Raw genomic sequence first — 17,791 nt, 5'->3', positions numbered from 1 at the left:
GTTTCTTTTGCTAACGCGGGAGCCACATATCCTTTCCTTGGTTTCCTGCGGGCTGCCGGTGTGAGGTGGGCAGGAAAGGGGCCTGCCTGGTGCCCCTCCGCACTGACTCGGAGAGCCTCGCAGCAGGGCTGTGGGATGGGTGCCTGGGGCCAGCGTTGCAGTGCTGTTTATTGAAGTCCCATGCAGAGGTGCTTTCTGTAGGAAATGATGGGTGGCTGAGTGTGGGGAAGACGAGGCTTGGGGAAGGTGGTTTTGTTGCGCCGGGATCCCGTGCTGTAATGGGCATGGCACCAAGCCCCCTGCTTGGGCCCAGGCTGCAGTCTGCAAGTGGAGAGTTGTGCCGCTACTTTAAAGAGAAATGCAGTGGTCAAGCTCTGCAATCCAAGCAAAACTATGCATCTTTTTAAAAAGATGTGGCATGCCAAGTAAGTGGTAATTCTTAACACCACGAGAAGTTTGGATTTTATGCTTACAGGAATCTCCTTTCGCCATAGTCTGTAAATGTGGGAATGGCAAATAAGGATGTCTGGAAGGTCTCAGGCTTTTTCATTTTTGTATAACTTTACCTGTCACTAAGCTTTCTTCCCTTTCCCTTCTGGTGGCCCATTATTTCTTCTGGTGTGTCCATGATTATTACTGCCTTCCATACTTTCTGGTCAGTCTACATGATGTACACAGTGTTTCTTCAGTCTCCTTAGAGTCCTGTGAGAGAGAGCGGTGTATGAAATCTGCTGGATTCAGTGGTGGCACTGGCAGACAGTTTCAGGAATGTAGGAAGCCGGACTGGTAGTTCACACAAGAAGAAATATCTCAGGGAAATTAAGTTCAGACATTCAGTAATAGAACCAAGTTAAGCTACAAAACTAATCCTGGTGCTTTAGCCATCTTTGCCTGTGGGAGACAATGTAATCATTGGTAGTATGCAACAGGCTTTCAGCAGCATACTGCAATATGTTGTACATGCAGACATCTTCTGCATTGCAATATATTCAAAGTCATGAATGCATCCCTCTAATGATATTTAATAACACAGCAGTCTGTGACCTCCTAACAGTCTATCTACCAAGCTTCTCAAAGCATGAGGTCAATGCTGTGGTTTCAGCACCACTGCTCAAATAGTCTTTGTGGAGTCACGTGAAAATAAATTTTCTTCCATCTGCTTTTTTGACAGTACTGGCTATTTATTGCACTGAATGCCAACCTTTTCAGATGTAACACTGTGTGGGAAATACTCTTTCAAAGTATAAAAACAAACAGTGGGCCCTTTCCAGTCCAGCATGTTGGGAAATGAAATGTTACATAAATTCTGGATTAGAAAAATATTTATTGTAAGTTCATGACCTTCAGTAGACAGAAAATTAGCTTGGTACTTAGAATATGGAATTCCTCTTTTTGTCAGTTTCGGGATGACACTCAGAAAATCTAATCTCTGTAAAGTTTTCCAGTCTGTCAGTGAAGACAGTGATTGTGATGAGCTTCATAAAATGGTCTAAAATAACATTAGATCTGTGTATAATCAAGAGATTAGATTTGCTGAAGTACTGAGTAGACATTCATAGGAGAAAGCTCTCACAAATACTACTTCGAAAAAAATGGGAGGAAATCAACTTTCAGAATTGTTTTTTATCTTGATTTCCAGGGCTTTCACCTGTAAATTTCGTAAATCTTCATATATTGAAATACTGAGAATGCGTTTTTTCATAACTGGAAGGTACAATCAGGTGTTTAAGACAAACTGAAAATTCAAAGTTGTCTACTCCCAGTTTTGTAGAAGAAACACTGAATAACTCGTCACGGATGAGGTACCAGCCTTTGTTCTCTTTAACTGATGGAATCCTATAAAAAGAAGTCTCAGATCATGTAGCAAAAGATGCAGACACAAATGAGGCCAAACTGATGTTCCTTAAAACATCTCAGTTCTGCACTCCCTGACTTCCGTGTGTCTGCCTTTCAATTGTAAAAGTATTTTGTGGTCTTTTTATTTTACTATATAGATGCTACTTAGAGTATAGATCGTCCCTGTCAGTACTAGTCCAACTTCCTTTTATTTCAATAAAGACTCCAGGGACAAATTGGCAAGAGGTGCAAACTGGAACTTGGTGTCCAGCCCATGGTTTAATTCCCGCGGGGAATACCATTTCTGGACAGCAGAATGCTATTGTTTCATCCACTTCTAGCGTGCCAATTGTTTCCTTTCGCACTGTAGCCATCACAACTACAGAGAAAGCAAAATGAAGTTTTTTAAGGCAAATTAGCCAGAAAAAATGGATAGACATTTCCTGCCACCTCTGAAGGTAACTACACCAAAGTAGTCTCTCAGGAATTTGTCTAATGGCTCAGTCTTTATCAAAAACATGGCAAGAGATGTCAGAGAACATAAAATACTTTTGGAACTGGGCATTACATAATGCCCATCCTCTTAAGCTCTTATTATAAAAAGCTTAACAACTGCCACTAACCCTTATACCAGGATTGGAAGTAATTATTGTGTATTCCATGTAAGAGGCTGAAGATTTTTTTGTGTGTGTGGTTTGACATTTTCCTTTTCATACTCTTCCTTCTCTGTATAAAGATAGACATTTTCAAAGGTCAAGAATATGAGATCATTAAGATACAAGGATGTAGGATAAAATCTTAAAATACTTGCACCGTGACATTGCCTCAATATCTGATCCCCTGAGAATCTCTGATCTATCTGTTTATTTTAACAGTGTTCCTGAAAAGCAGAGAAGGACTTTTTTCTTATTTTATAAAGGAGGACTAAAACCCAAAGAGTAAGGCTTAGGTCTGGGCTCCTGAAGTCAGGTGCCCAGGCTTTGCCAAACTAGGTGCTTAAGAGCAATTGGCACTCTCAGTATAAAGGAATTCTGAAAAGAGAATTCCTGGCTTCATCTACTTAGGCTCTCTCTGCCTTTTTGTGAAGGCAATCAGCTGTGCCCTTCTTCTCACAGTCCTAAATGAGGTTCAGCCTTCTGTTTGAAGCCACCACTACTATTCTCCTCTTACAAAATAAATCTCCACATAGGAAGTGGAAAACTCTAATTTAATCCCCGCATCTTTTTTGGGGAGAAAAAAAAAAAAAAAAGATATTGCCTGCCTCTCCCCCTTAGTAGCAAGGTTTGGTAGACTAAGTTACAACCTGGGGCCATAATTTGCCCTTTTTTTGAAGCTGTGCCACATGCAGAGAAAACATGGATTCATTAGGCTGCAAAGTCTAAAGCTGTGGTTAAACTACTTGTCCAGTAGAGGGAAATCTTGGCTTCTGGTTGCTATGACAAGGTCTCTTTCAGTACAGAAATCCAGTGCCATTTTAGATGAAATGAATAAGCAGCCTTGAGCATTGGTTTTCTGTAGCTGGTCAAGATCACTTGGGTCCTAACTTTAGATGTAGAAATTCAGTATCTTAAGTCTGAGCATGTCACCCTGGTCTTCTTTACAGAGCAAATTAATTAGTTTTCTACCATAGGATGAGATGCATTTCCCACTAAAGGTGTCTGTGTTTCTCCAATACTTATAAAGTGAGCCTAGGCTGACTAACTCAGACACAGACATTTCACATGTTCACACTTATATTAGGCCAGACGAATTTTATTCCTGGTGACCATAGTTGCCAATATAACATTGGTTTTAGGATCAGAAACCTGCAGCTAGCGACCCTTTGCCTGTTTCTTCTCTTCAGTTGCTGCAGAGCTGCCCTTGAGGACACACTAAAGAATATGAGCATAATGCCCATTAAGCTCTCAATTAACTGAAGAAACAGAACACCTTTGTGAAAAGGCTTTCCCTTTCTCTTACATTGTCTAGATATAGCTTACGTGCTAATTACATTTACTCCTGTAATTAAAATCAGTTTATTTCTGCAATTGATTCTTCATACATTAAGGTTGCTGTGGTTGCTGTATGTTATGCTTTCCGCAGAATATATAACCAACTAGTCATGCCCTGGAGTGCCTCTGCACACTTTTCTGCTTCCTTATAGTCTGCCAGGGCAGGAAGGAAACCCTGCAATGGTAGTTGTAGGGTGTATGTGCACACAGTTATTGTGTGTAAACTTGTTATCTAGCCTAGGGCTGGTGGAATGGATGAGTGAATGTTTTGTTGCTGCTGTCACTGTATATTGCTTATAAGTTTTACGTCTCCCAAAACACGCTAGCTTCTGGCAGCTTTGCTTTCCTTGGTTATTAAGAAGTAGCCAGGTTTTATAGACCCAGCCGTGCTGAAGGGTGAAATGGCTTTGTGGAGTTCTCGCGAGAGGAGAGGCCTGACCAGTACCGCTGTGCCATGTCATGTCAAGCCATGTCCCTGTCAGATCACATGGAGAAACATGCAAGACCTACTCCTCAGGCATCCTTGAAAGCTGAAGCTCTAATATAATCACCTGACTGTTGGAACAGGAGCTTTAAGAAATTTCTTGTAACAAAACCCCCCAAATTGGTAACGTCTGTCAGCCCACTCAACAAGAATTGCATCCCCTGGTTGCAGCTCAAGAAAAAATAGCACCTGAGGTAGGGAATACTGGAGTGGTACATACTAAAGAAGAAGAATCAGAGAGTACATACTCCATAAGAGAACCAAGGACCCCCAAATCCCACACATTTCATTTACTTAATCCTTCTAACAGCCTTTCTCATACTTTCTGGGACTCAAAGATTTAAATCTCTCTGATTTTCACTTATATTCCCAGAATGTCACTCCATAAAAAGAGCCTAGCCCTTTAGCTCGTCTTTAGTTTATACACACCCAAGCTGGCTAAACATGATTGGTTTCTCCTTACGTGTTCAGGAAAAACAGAAACATCCCTTCACCTCTGCTTTGTTCTCTGAGCCTGTAGAGACTCCAGGGTCCATTATCAGCAATGCAAGGACACAGGTTTTATTTGGTAACTGGAGAAAAGTATAAAGATCTTGCTCACTTCATGCATGACTGGCTGCAATCTAAGTTGAGATGTGTTTCATGTATATTATTGTATCAAATGACAGGGATTTGCAATGAAACAACTGGAAAATATTATAAAAAGTTAACAGTCTAAACATTGCTGGTAGACTCTGAATATAAGTTACAATGCATTAGAAACAAATCTGTAGCATAAGTAGTCCCAAAGTGCTTTTTATTTATCTTTAGAAACTCAGTGTTAACAAACACCTGATCTAAATTTTGTTTGTTATGATAGCAACTGCTGCTATCATGGGAAACATTACAAAAAACCTAATTTTACTCAAAGAGCTCCTTTATATGAGAAAGTGTATATCTTTTCCAGCAATTTTTGCTAAAATATGCAAAATACGATAGCAATCTTAATGACTGCATCCCTACTTAATGTGTTAGCATAATAAAAAATAACTTTGCATGTTTCTGTTTGCAGGAAAACAAACTGTTTTCCATTTTCCTCTTTTTTTTTAACAGAAGAAACTGAAAACAGCTGTAGAAGTTCAGTACCATTATCCTTTTAGATAATAATTTTAGGGGATGTTATGAACTATTAGTAGGAAAAATGCCATTGCTAATGGGTCATGTACCTACAACTACAGAATTACAAAGCAAATGGATTCTTGTTTTCAGCTGCTCTAAGCAGACTATTAAGACAATTCTGTTGTACATAAAATGAATAATATGCTTCAAGTAACTGACATTTACTAGCATGTCAGGTTCATCATTTTTTACAATCATAGCTGAAATTGCATTTGCTAAATTGCGCTCATGAAGCAGGCTTTTCATTCTGATAGATTCCCTACTTCTCAAAGTATAATTCATCTTCCTGTAAAAGCACTGATGCTAATCTTTACCCTGTGTTAAGATGACTAGATCTTCCAGTTTTAAATATAAGGTCCTTTATCTTAATACTCTGCAGGGATGCCCATTTGACCCCATTCCACTTCTTGTTTCATTTGCTCTGCGGCACACGATCACTGTGTAAAAGGAATAGCACATGGTCAAAGGGCTCTGTTCAGAGGTGACTTACACACTGCCTGCTGCCAGATATAATGTAGATTGCACTAAAAAATCAATATAATTCTGCTTTGTAACTTATATGGCATCATTATTTTGTGAAATAGATTATTCATTGTACCACAGAGCAGTCTTTTGGCACCAGGACCTTTAAACCAATTATGGAAGTGGAGAAAGAATATACTGTGGATTTGGTCCTGCCCAGAAGAGATGCCGAAATCCTTCTTGTTAGAAAAATGTCAATGAAAAATGATTAACAGGAGAGAAAGATAAATAGGAGAACCTGCCTTTCCTTTAACAGGCACTGAACTGTTTTGTCTAATAAAAGGCGTAAGACCCAAGGGCAGGGAGGAGGCCTTTTTTTTTTATCAGTAGGCTATGCTGTGAAAGGCAAAACTTGAAGCACAAGCAAACAGAATTGCACCAACAGCAATGAAGAGAGGTGGCACATGAGGATGGGAGATGCTATGCTTTCTTCACAGCCTTGAAGAGGGCTGTCTGTTTTGTCATTATTTCTAGCCTAGGATTTTGCAAGCTACTGCTCCAACTGGATATTTTCTCTTACAACCCCAGAATCTCCTTGGTAATCGCAACTGGCATCCTTGTTCACTGCCAGAGTACATGCTAGCTCTTTCACTTGGTACTTTCAGGTACTCGCTTCACATCTTCTGGTTAGTGTTTCTGCTGGCACTTGAGATTCCTTCTAGTGATGAGTCTTTTTAGCTGTTAATGTTCAGATACTGAGGTCCGTTAACTTATGGTGAGAAGAAATAGCTTTAGTGAGCTTGCTTGTCCCAGCTATGGCAGCTCATGATTCACTCAGGCAGGCAGCTGGCACCAATGCTGGGCTCAGCATTGAGGCCTTTGGTGTGAAGAAGATAACTGTATATGCTGAACCCTGGAATCTGGGCTGCAGCCAGCACAAGTGTATCTGGAGGGAAAGGAGGGATCGTGATTACGGAGATTAGTAGGGGTAAGAACAACTGGCAGCAGAAGAAAGTCTTTCTGTTGACTTACTGTTTGCACTGTTGGTCTAAATTGGAGAACACCTTTGTAAATAAAAAAACCCAGGGCTTTGGGTCATGACAAGATGTAGTCCTTGTTTGAAGAGGTATCCCCATGGGTAAAGCTTTTTGTTTGAGGCAGATCTACTTCACAGCAAGAAGTTGCACTGTGTTCAGGTTTTTTTCCCTTTTAATCTCAGACAAAATTTGTTCTCCTCAGATTAACATGATCATGTGTCCAAGGCCTAGTTGCCACGCTGGAGTGATGGATGGCACAGATAAACTCATGCCCTGAAATTTCTGGGCTATTTGGATGGGTACATTTAATGCCTGAAAGTGCAAGTTACTTTTGTAACTCTACAGTGCTCTAGTAGTTGGCACGGAAATGATAAAAGGCCTTGAGAAATGTCCTTCTATTGGAGTGCATGCTTACCTGACTATGGTGTAGAAGGGTTACCATCACTCCACAATATCTCACATGAGAGAAGAGCAGTGTCTCGGAGAGCACAGTGCTAACCATTAGTAACTGCTGCCTTTTCATTATCAACCACTGTGCTATTGCATTATTGATTAATGCTGTTGAAAGCCATTCCTGCTGGTCCCTTATGTTCTTACTGAAAACTACTTAACATATCAGCCACATCTAATTGAATAGCAAGAGGAATGAGTGAAATGTCATTCATAAGCACTCCCTCCCTTTATAGTCGTTGGCAAAAGTATGTATGTCAATGAATATTGAAACCATCCTGAAGGCATCAAATTTCCAAATATAATGCTTTTTTTTTTTTATATTTTACTCAGCTTGTGCTAGATATGCTGCTGCTACTAATGTTCTGGAGACTCGCATGCTTCATTTATTGTAGGGACTAAAAGTATTCTGTACATCTTAGTTAAGCATTACCATGTCTTAGAATGATTGGTAAATATTATTCTAATTCTTTACTAAATCTGTAAGTTGAATCACATAGACATTCACTGAAATAGCAGAATTTCTTTTGAAGTCAGTGGTGGGACTGCAAATAGAAGTTAGCTAATTTTTAAATATTGGTATTACAATGACACCAGAAGGCATCAGTCAATATTAGGGCCTCATTATGCTAAACTCTCTACATAAGCATGTGAAGAGAGACAAAAAGTCTTGGCTACAAGGAATTTGCACAGTGAATAACCCAGAGAAAGCGCAGAAGGAAGAAGGTATTAATGTCTCCATTTTAATGCCCTTTATAATATACTTTAACTTTTGGTCAGCCCTGAAGTGGTCAGGCAGTTGGACTAGATGATGATTGTAGGTCCCTTCCAACTGAAAATATTCTATTCTATTTTATTCTGTTCTATTTTACAGACAGAATGCAAAGAAAAGTGATTTGCCTAAGGCTGCTTTGTACCACCAGTAGAAACCAAATTCAGATTTCTGAACTATATTCTAGGCAATTTCTCATAGTTTATTTCACAGCACCCTTTTGGTCCTTGAGGAAGGTTCCCCTGCTTCCCCCTCAGCATGTAATTTGATACAGAGCATGTATGAGCATTCCCCATCTTGCCCCTTCTCTTCCCCTTTCCAGAGACTTCAGTACTTAGCTAATCACCTTCATTCTCTTTCAGCCTCAGGAGGAGAAGTTCCAGAGTGGGATATGGACCACAGTACACCACACGTGAGGTAAAGCACTATTATGATCTGCTCATCTGCTTGTCTGTCTTTTAATTTAAAAAAAAAAACAGAAAAAAAGAAAAAATGGAGAATTAAGTGCATCTGAAAGATCATCATTAGAATGGAAATAATATTCGCTGCCATTTCTGAGGACACTGACATGACATATTCGGGTGTTTATATGTCTTTCAAAAAATGGTCTGTCTTCTTTTATGTCAGATAAGTGATGAGGCAGGTGCGTCTCCTAGGCAAAACAGGCCGCTGCAAATTGAAGCACATTATCAAGATAAGACTGTCATTGTGCAAGCCTCTGCTGCCCCGAAGCTAATGTGCACAATCTGTTTTCGCAAGTGCTTTCATATTTTTGTTCTTTATTATGAACATATACAGCACATAAGTGTTTTTAGTATTGGCTGACTCTGGTATTTTGTAGTCACGATTGTGGTATTTAAACAGGAGGTGATCTGTTCTGCACATGGAAAAGGGGCTGTGTTATAGAGGAAATAATTTTTAAAAGTGTTGCTATTTTTTGGCAAGAGGGTGTTAGGATTATTTTTCAAAGAATATACCCAGTGTTCATTATGTTCATGTACAAACCCATGGTGATTTGAATCTGATTTCTAGTCTGTACCTAGGGAGCATTATCGTTGTGTTAGAAATGCAAGTATGATATTAAATTGGAAAGCTCTTACATATATATAGTCTCATCTATTTCTTTTTTAGCTGCTGTATAATATTGCTTCCCAATTTCAGCCTAAGAGCTGTGATTACTTAGATGAAATGAGCAATGTCACTTGAATAGCAACTATTGTAAATAATGGAGATTTTTTATAAAACTTCATCATATTGTTAATATCCAAAATACATTTGGTATGATAAAGCAGCACATTGCCCTTGGTTAAGAAAATTCCTTTCAAAGAGTTTGCCTGCAGTGATTTTTAAAACGTATTTCAAGACTTTCTGAAAATCTTGAAATACAAGCGTGACATGATTGTATTATGAAAATGTGTTTGGTGAGGAACACATAATTATCTTCAGTTTCCAGATGAAGCAGAGCTGGTAACTTATCTCCAGTCACTGCTAGCAAATTTGTTTAGACACTTATTGAATGCACGCTTTTTTTTTTTTCTGCTGCACCACTCTTGTACAGAGAGAAGTTATTTTTACAGGAGGCGCTGGGTCCAGGATATACGTATCTAGCTGAAAGTTGTCTCAAGGTAGGGCAAACTCTTGAAACATGCATCCCTCACATCTCAGGGATACAATCTTTCCAGGAAAATGCTCAGCTTTAGAAACTGTACGTCACAGCACCATGTGTGTATGTATGGGAACACACAATGCCAAGTATAATGCCAGATTTTCTGAAGCAGGTCTATTTTTTCATTTAAAGCATTGTTGTGCTGAACTGGTGATTAATCAGTAATGTTCTAGATGAACAAAGCCTCAGTTCAGAAGGGTACAATTGCTGCTCCGGGTTTAGACATTGTCCAGCAAGGGGCCTCTGTGCAGTGCAAGGATTCCAAAGGCAAATGTTTGAACATACAAGTAAAAAGAGCGTGGAGGAAGCTGGCAACAAGATTATGCCAGCTAATGCTCTTATCAACAGATTTTGAAAAATGATAGTGCATTGGATTTAGGGGATGGGTGGGTTACAACCCCAGTGTACTGCTTTGTATTGGGTATTTTTTTCTCATGCAGGTCTTTACCTTTTTTCCCTCCACATGGTTACCAAGGAATGCAAAGCAAGCTATCACTGTGTGTCAGATGCAAGCAAGATTTAAGAGCAGCTGAGAACATGGATACAGCGTCTTGGGTGTCAGGATCATGCTATATTGGCAGAGGAATCTGTAAGGGGCAGGTTTCAATTTCCTGCTGAGTTTTGTCAGGATCCAGGTCTGCTGTGTTACACAGAGAGAAAGTTGTGTCTGCAAGATGGGAGTGTGTCTCTGTAGCACCTCACAGACTGAGGGGGGTCACTGCCTAGGAGTACAGGACACATTATGGGTTGCAGGGGAAGAGCATTTTGGGATTGCGCAAAACTTACAAGATGTGTAGGGCAGGAACCACAAGCAGGGAAAGGGAGGAATAGAGGTGGTTTGGGGAGGAAAAATCTTGGGAAAACAGAGGGATAACGGGCTAAAAGGGGGCAGTTGCATGTAAACAGGTGGCTTGTCAGTAGCCACCCTGGCTGTCCATGCCCTGCACTTGAGCAGCACAGTCTGTCCTGTCTTCTCATTAAACTCCATTTTTACTTCCCTGGGTGCAGGCTCTCTTCTGTGTGTATGGAGGTCTGAGAGGCCAGCAACTAGAGTGGAACCACGGGACCACAGGGGCCCCTGTCTGTGGTGTGCGCAACTGGAGTGGGTGAGGGTATGTAAGTCAGTGTGTGATCGCTCCTGAGTATCAGCCTGGGCTTGCAAAGTAGTTGAAGTGACCTGGGAGCCAGGTGTGCACATGTGTCTCAGAGTGAGACAACTGGAGGAGCTGGCTGTGGGAGGGAGTGGGGTCCCAGCCATGTGGCACAGAGACTGTAGGGTCTGGGGTTGACTGAGAGATCAGACGTGTGTCTCTGTGTGTGTCTCTCTAGGCATGAGAGAACTGAGGACCCAGGGCTAGCTACTGGAAGGACTGAGTGTCTAAGCCCAGGTACTGGAGGCAGCTAAAGCCAATTCTTCACATTTTTCTTGGCAATTTACATCTATGCAGGGTAGGCCTCATTCTGATCCTGTAAAATCAGAGTGTTTCAGTTTACCCCTCCTTTCTTCTCAGCCTCCAGAGAGACATGTTTGTGTGCTCTATATTTGTAGCAGTGGTGTAGAGAGCGAGATGCAGAGATTGCACATGATGTGCAAGTAGATAGACAATTTTGATCTTCCTGCTTTTTACAGACATTTGTTCTCACTCTACGCAGGTACAGAGTAGTAGAAAACCAGACCCTTTGAGTCTGGAATGCTGTCGCAGAAACACTAGACAGTGATATATTTTAAAAGTCAATTTTCTTTAATGATATCAAAATATAACGGTCAAATTGAACAGGAATTTTATGTTGTATTGAATATAATAGCCAGATTAAACAGGAATATTAGGTCGTAAACACTGCGACAAATGCAACTTATTTACAGGTTCAGGATGTCAGTTGGGAACTATCACTACACGAACTGTAACCAAATCTAAGCTTAGAATGATGACTCAAAATGCGCAATCACTCACCGATAAGGCGAGGCACTCAACCTGTGGGAGTCTCCGTGGGTGGTGTCCCGACCCACAGGGAGAATCCCTGACTGCAGATCCACTGCTCCGAGGAGGACTGGCTCAATGTGCCCTCCGGCGGGGCTCCGTTTATACCCTAGATTGGATTGGGGCTCGTGGTCATATATGGTCAGCGGTCTGGAAACTTCTCTTAACCAAGGGGTTTCACTGGTTGAGGTGGTTTTGGCGGGCTCAGGTAGCTGGGGTGCGTGACTTGGGGCACTCTGTGTACGTGACTCCAGTAACTGTGCAGCTGGCCGGCTGGACCCCCAAACCACAGCTTGTAGTTTAACTCTTTCCTTCCAGCAGTCGAGAAGTTTCGGCCTTTGTCGGGGCAGGTGCACCTGCCACAAATGCTTAGCACCCGTTTTCTATATCTTTTCTATAAAATAGACCTCGGTTCTGCATCCAGTTCACTTGCTGTAGTTTTTTACCCAGGAAATCTCTGGACTGAGAGTGTCTGTAATGCACTGGGTTAGGCAGACAGGCGTGTGAATTGTAACTAAGCAGTCCGGATGAGGAGAGAAAGTACTGACTGGTTTCTTTCCCATGCTCCTGAGGAAAACCCCCTTCTTAAAGAGTTGTATGAAATACGCGCTACCTATTGACATGTCTTGCAAATAATAAGTGTGTCACAGTGTCCCTCGAAGATTGCTTCAGGGTTCTGTCACACCAAACCTCACCATTTCCACATCATTAATTACTGCCAAGTCCAGTCTCAAGCAAGAGCCAGTAATGCATGTATGTATTTGTGTACAGTGTGGCAAAGCATATAGGCAGATGTATATGCTTGTATGTAATACAAGTTTCAATATATGGTAAGGCTTCATGATGAGATTTGGACAGTCCCTTACCGAGTGAGAGAGAACATTTTGCTTTAGTGTGGGCTAGTGATTTTTTTAACATTTAGTGAAGTCTGGGGAGTGGCCCTCATCAACAGGCGCTGCTTGCAGGAAGGAGAGGGATGCCTGCACCTGGCCTCAATAGGCGTACTGGCTGTTTGAGGAGGTGAAAGCAGTGAAGATTTTGGGGGACTGAGTATTGACATTGTCTCCTGATTAAATTAAGAATCAATAAGTGTCTTGATGGGGAGCAGCAGTCGGGTGGAGGTGAGAAGGACAAAGCAAAAGAGGCTGTAGAGGTGAGAATTAAGCCAGACAGATGCTAACGGAGGGAGGAAGCACGTGTTCCCTGGCTGAGATCTTCTTTAGGTTTGCTTCCACAGGATATGATGGACTTGCGTAAGGACCGTGTTCTGAGCTCCATGGTCAAGGCACTGGTTTGACATAATAGAGTATAGGAAGCTTTCTGCATGTGATCTAAAGATAGGCAAATACAAACATAGTCATCCTTTATTTCTGTTCAGCCATTTTGCTAACTTCTGTTTCTATTCAGGAACTTTTAAGTGAGAAATATAGTGCCCTAGGCACCATTTCCTACCAGCAGATGGGTCCTACCAGGGGGTGGTATGGATCTTAGGAGCTGTGAAAAATTAGGTGGGATGACTGGACCCTGAAGGAATCTAACACTCCCTCTCACTCCCCCCTCCCCACCAAGTTCAATAAATTGGTGCACAAAAGCTGTTTGGAAAACAATCAATTAAAAACAAAACTTCATTTGTGTTGTTGTAATTATATGAATGCTAAGCAACACCTAGAAAGAAGCAAACTGTTTGGTGGTGGAGCTGTTGTGTCCTTTCAGAAACATTTAATAGAGTTCCATTTAAAGAAGAGGAAAAAAAAGGTTTTGATAACAAATCTAGTCTAGAAACTTTCCACAACAGCTCTCCATGATGGTTTCAGAGTCTTTTATGATGACAAATTCTTCATTATCACCAGAAACTGTTCCTGCCATAGATATAAAGTTACTCAATGTTATATCATGGTGAAAAACCACACAGGAATCTCTGTTACACTCGTGTGAGTAGGTGTGCAGAACCAAAAAACCACTGAACTTCAAAGACATGATTCTGTCATAGGTTATTAGCCCATCTGGTCTGAGATGATGACATAAAGTTGTGTAGTGTCTTTTGATTTAATATGTCTTTGACAGTTTATGCTTTCTGAAGCTTTGTGCCAACGAGAATATCACCATCTTTCAGTTCATTTAAGTGGGAGATGGGTAAGATCCATCACCCTTCCCATGTATTCTGGCCCAAGCCTGTCCTGGAGAAGATAGTGAAATGTGTGCACATTGGCTAGCACATCACCCCAGCAGGCACAGCTCCAGCGCTAGACTGTAATCCTTATCACGTGTACATCGGTAATTCCTTTCTCTCCAGTGGAGTTTCACTGCTGCTGTGAGGAACATCGGCTACAATTCCTGAGTGTTGGAAAGCAACCAGAAATTTGGTTTCTATAGATAAATCAATACTTTAAAACATCAGTGGTCTATCTCAGATTCACTAAGTCTTTGAATATCAACAGGAAGCTTGATATATAAAACTAAGTTTCATTGCTTTAATCTTTTAATTTTAATATAGCCTTATTTATAAAATGGATTTCATTCATGTAGCCACTGTGTAGGAATGTTTTACAGGCACTGTTAATTCCTTATCCAGGATTAGAAATAGGCCTAAGAATAAAATGGAAGTAGACGTTATGGTATTAATTTATGCATTTTCAGAAAACATCAAAGTCACATAACCTTGTCTAATGATTTCATTTAATTATACAGTTCTACATTTTCGTCTTCAAATAAATCTACAAACAATGACTAATTAATCCTTGCAGCAGCCCTTTGAAATAGGTAGATAGACATAATTAATCCCATCTAACCGATTCCTTGCCCAAGGCAATACATTGAATCAGTATTTAAGCCAAGATTAGAGCTCAGTCTTACTCTGTGGTCATTTCATTAAACTAGCAGTTCCCAAGTTTCCTTAGATTGGGCTTGCTCCTACTTTGCTGTGATAGTTTAAATGGACATATGCCTTGGCCTGCACCAAGCCTTCATTCTCTATCTTCCACCTCTCTGCCAAAATGCTGCCTCTCCCTCTTCCCTCAAAAATTACTTCCACTGCAGTCAATCTGGGTGTGGAAGGTCTAACTTTTCCCCTCCAAAATCCTGTACCTGGCTTTCACTTGCTTATGCCTGTCACTGCCTGACCAACTCTTTGCACCCGCAGTCCCTCCCACAAGTTCCCTGTCCTCCAGGTGCCATTGCCCGCCCTGCGGAGCCCTGCTTCTGTGCTTGGTGTGCCCATTGGCATCCCTCAGGGGAATCGCCTCTCTCTTCCCCTGCTCCTGGCTCCCCCCAGCAGCCAGGAGGAAGCTCTGCTGGTGGGGCTGGTGTAAGCTGCTTTGTATCTTCTAGTTGGCTCACTCTTGTACGGTGAGCAAGGAGAAAACTGAAGGTAAGCTTTGCACCATTAAATAGCAGACACTGTTCTCATAGACCATGACCCATACCAAGGTGCAGCCTACGGTCCACATGTCTGTTATTGTAGGTGGAGATTCATGAAAGATTTTGCAGCACGTTGTGAGTTACAAAAGCACTTTATAGGATCAAGGGCAGGCATTGTTGTTCAGGTAATATTGAAGGCTAAGGAAGTTTGTGAGTGTGGAACTAAAGAGAAGCTGATGTTGTAACAAAGAATATTACTTGCCTTGAAAATGGTCTAGTGCTAATATAGACTGGAGTGAGGCAGTTCTGAACACCATAGCGAGCAGCAGGGATTGCAAAGCGACGACAGTTGTCTGTGGCAGACTGTGATAAAGTCCTGAGTTGACAGAAGAAATTAATTCTGCATAGCATGTAGTGATGGATGGGGTACAAGAAAAGAGAGAAAAAAACAATGGAAAAGGAGATTCCCACCTCATGTCACCAAAGAACGGGACCAGAACCTAAGAAATAGTACCAGAACCTGGACTTCCCACCATGGCGATGTTTAAGATCTGGTCAAATCTTACTTGGCTATAGCTTTTCTTATCTGGTAGGAAATAGAGTAAATGTGATGTATCCTGTAGTTGCTGATAACAAAGTCACATTTGTATTTATGCTTTGATGTAATGTGTGAAACCAGAAAAGGTATTTGCCCTGACTATAGGGATTCTGCTCCCCAACAAGTTAGTGAATGGACAGAAATATTCCTGCAGGCAGCTGATCTGACTGCCCTTGGTTGACATGCCACACAAGTTGACATGCCACACTTTCCTTGTACTCATCATTTCCTTTACTTTATAGAAAATGTTATGTCTTCATGTGACCGCAGGAGAGAGAAAAGAAGAGGATACACAGAGGACCTGAAATTCTCCAGCAACGTTGCACAGTATCTAGGGATATACCCCAAACCTGGTGCACCGCTGCAAAAACTCTGATTTATCTCAGCATTCCCAAAAGTGTAATTTTCTATGGGTGAGATTGCATAGCTATGTCTGCTGCTTGGTTCCATTTTCTTTAGAAAAATGTTTGATGCTCTGCTCCGTACTTTCAGGCTCTCTGCAGCTGACTAAAATGGTGGATATCTTCCTAAAATAGATAGTCTGCTTCAACCACAAATTGGTTGGGCTTTGACTAGATAGAATTATATGTGGTGCAGAAGGTCAGATGGATGGTCGTAACTGTCCTGCTTGGCTTTAGATCATTGGATTTACCTGGGTACTAAGTCTCCCCATTCAGCATGATTCAAGAGAGTAAAATCCAGAGCTCTATGAAATAGAAATTGTACCTTCAACCAAATGGAGAAAGGCTGAGTATAGACATATGGCAGATTCATTTTTTCAGGCTGTTGATAATCTCAAAGAACATGTAGTAACAGAACAAATCAGCATGTTGGTGGAGGTTCCTCCGCCACCCACAGCGAACGATATTTTGGGGCATATAAATACGAGTCAATTACAATAACACATCCCATTCAATCTGAGTAATTTCTATTGAAATCCAAGATGACTACTGTCAAAAGGAGATGTACAAAGGCATAGCATTCTTTCTGCTTTAAAATAATTATATACTGCAAATACATGCAAGAGAAGGCAAATCACTTAAGGACTCTCTTGGAAGAAGTAACTTAGTGGAAATATGAATGTCTGTCAGTTTCCTGACATAGTTTAAATGTTAAATGACAGATAACCTAGGATCACCCAAACTCGATGGCAGGCTTTATTGTATGATACTGTCTGACAGTGAAATCCTGCATCTTGACAACTGAATTAAAACATTTCTTTCACAGCCATGTTGAAGGTCTCTGTTCTGATATATTCTCTTGCACTTACATGACTCTACAAATGTTTAACTTATGTAAAGCCAATGTAGCAGTGAAGATTTACTGCATAAAATGTTGAAGGAAATTTTATTCTAGTCTAGGAATATATTTTTTTGATCTCTGGAATTAAGAGCCCGAGGGCAGCTGATGAGCACAAGGCAAAAGCCTAGCCCCACTGAAGTGTTACCAGCTACTTCCCCTGTAGTGAACAGAATCCTCTTAAGATGATGCCTGCTGAGATATATTCAGTGGTCTTTGTCTCTCTCAAACAGAGAGGGAAAAATGAAATGCCCTCTTTCCACTATGCAAATTTTGCAGGCAGTTTACTGCGTTTAATGAACTGTTATAGCATATGCAGATGAACACTTCCCACCCGCACTCCACAGATCTGGCACACGGTAATCACTTGTCCCATATTTCTGTGCTATATAGTGGCTTCCTCTGCTCATAGAAACACAGCCCACAAAATTGAAACAAAGGTCCCTAAAGGCTTCAGTTTGCCAAAGGTTAAATCTGTCTCCTCCTCTCAGGCCAGCACATGAGAGACCGACTGGTGTTGTCTTCTCAGCTTTAAGCAAAGCCAAAGGCTAGGTGGTAAGCAAGAAAGTCTGCTGCCCTTTCTGTCCTACAGCTCAGACCAAGCAAGACCATTACTTCCTTTTTGTGTAGGCTTTCACCTTTAGAGCCACAGAATTCACCATGGAGCTTTGAGCTCCACCTGACCACAGCAAGTTTGCCAGG

The 17,791-nt window shown here is 41.2% G+C and overlaps 1 long non-coding RNA gene across 1 annotated transcript; it reads left to right on the top strand.

Moving 5' to 3' along the window:
- The first annotated feature begins 23 nt into the window (after positions 1 to 23).
- LOC127023529 (uncharacterized) lies at positions 24 to 16,133 on the top strand. Its single transcript, XR_007767456.1, has 3 exons — positions 24 to 425; positions 8,553 to 8,607; positions 16,033 to 16,133. It is a non-coding gene; the product is annotated as an uncharacterized LOC127023529 (long non-coding RNA).
- The last annotated feature ends 1,658 nt before the right edge of the window (positions 16,134 to 17,791 follow it).

This window comes from Gymnogyps californianus, chromosome 1 (genome assembly GCF_018139145.2).
Source record: "Gymnogyps californianus isolate 813 chromosome 1, ASM1813914v2, whole genome shotgun sequence".
NCBI classification, from domain to species: Eukaryota; Metazoa; Chordata; class Aves; order Accipitriformes; family Cathartidae; genus Gymnogyps; species Gymnogyps californianus.
This window is presented reverse-complemented; position numbering and strand designations above follow the sequence as displayed.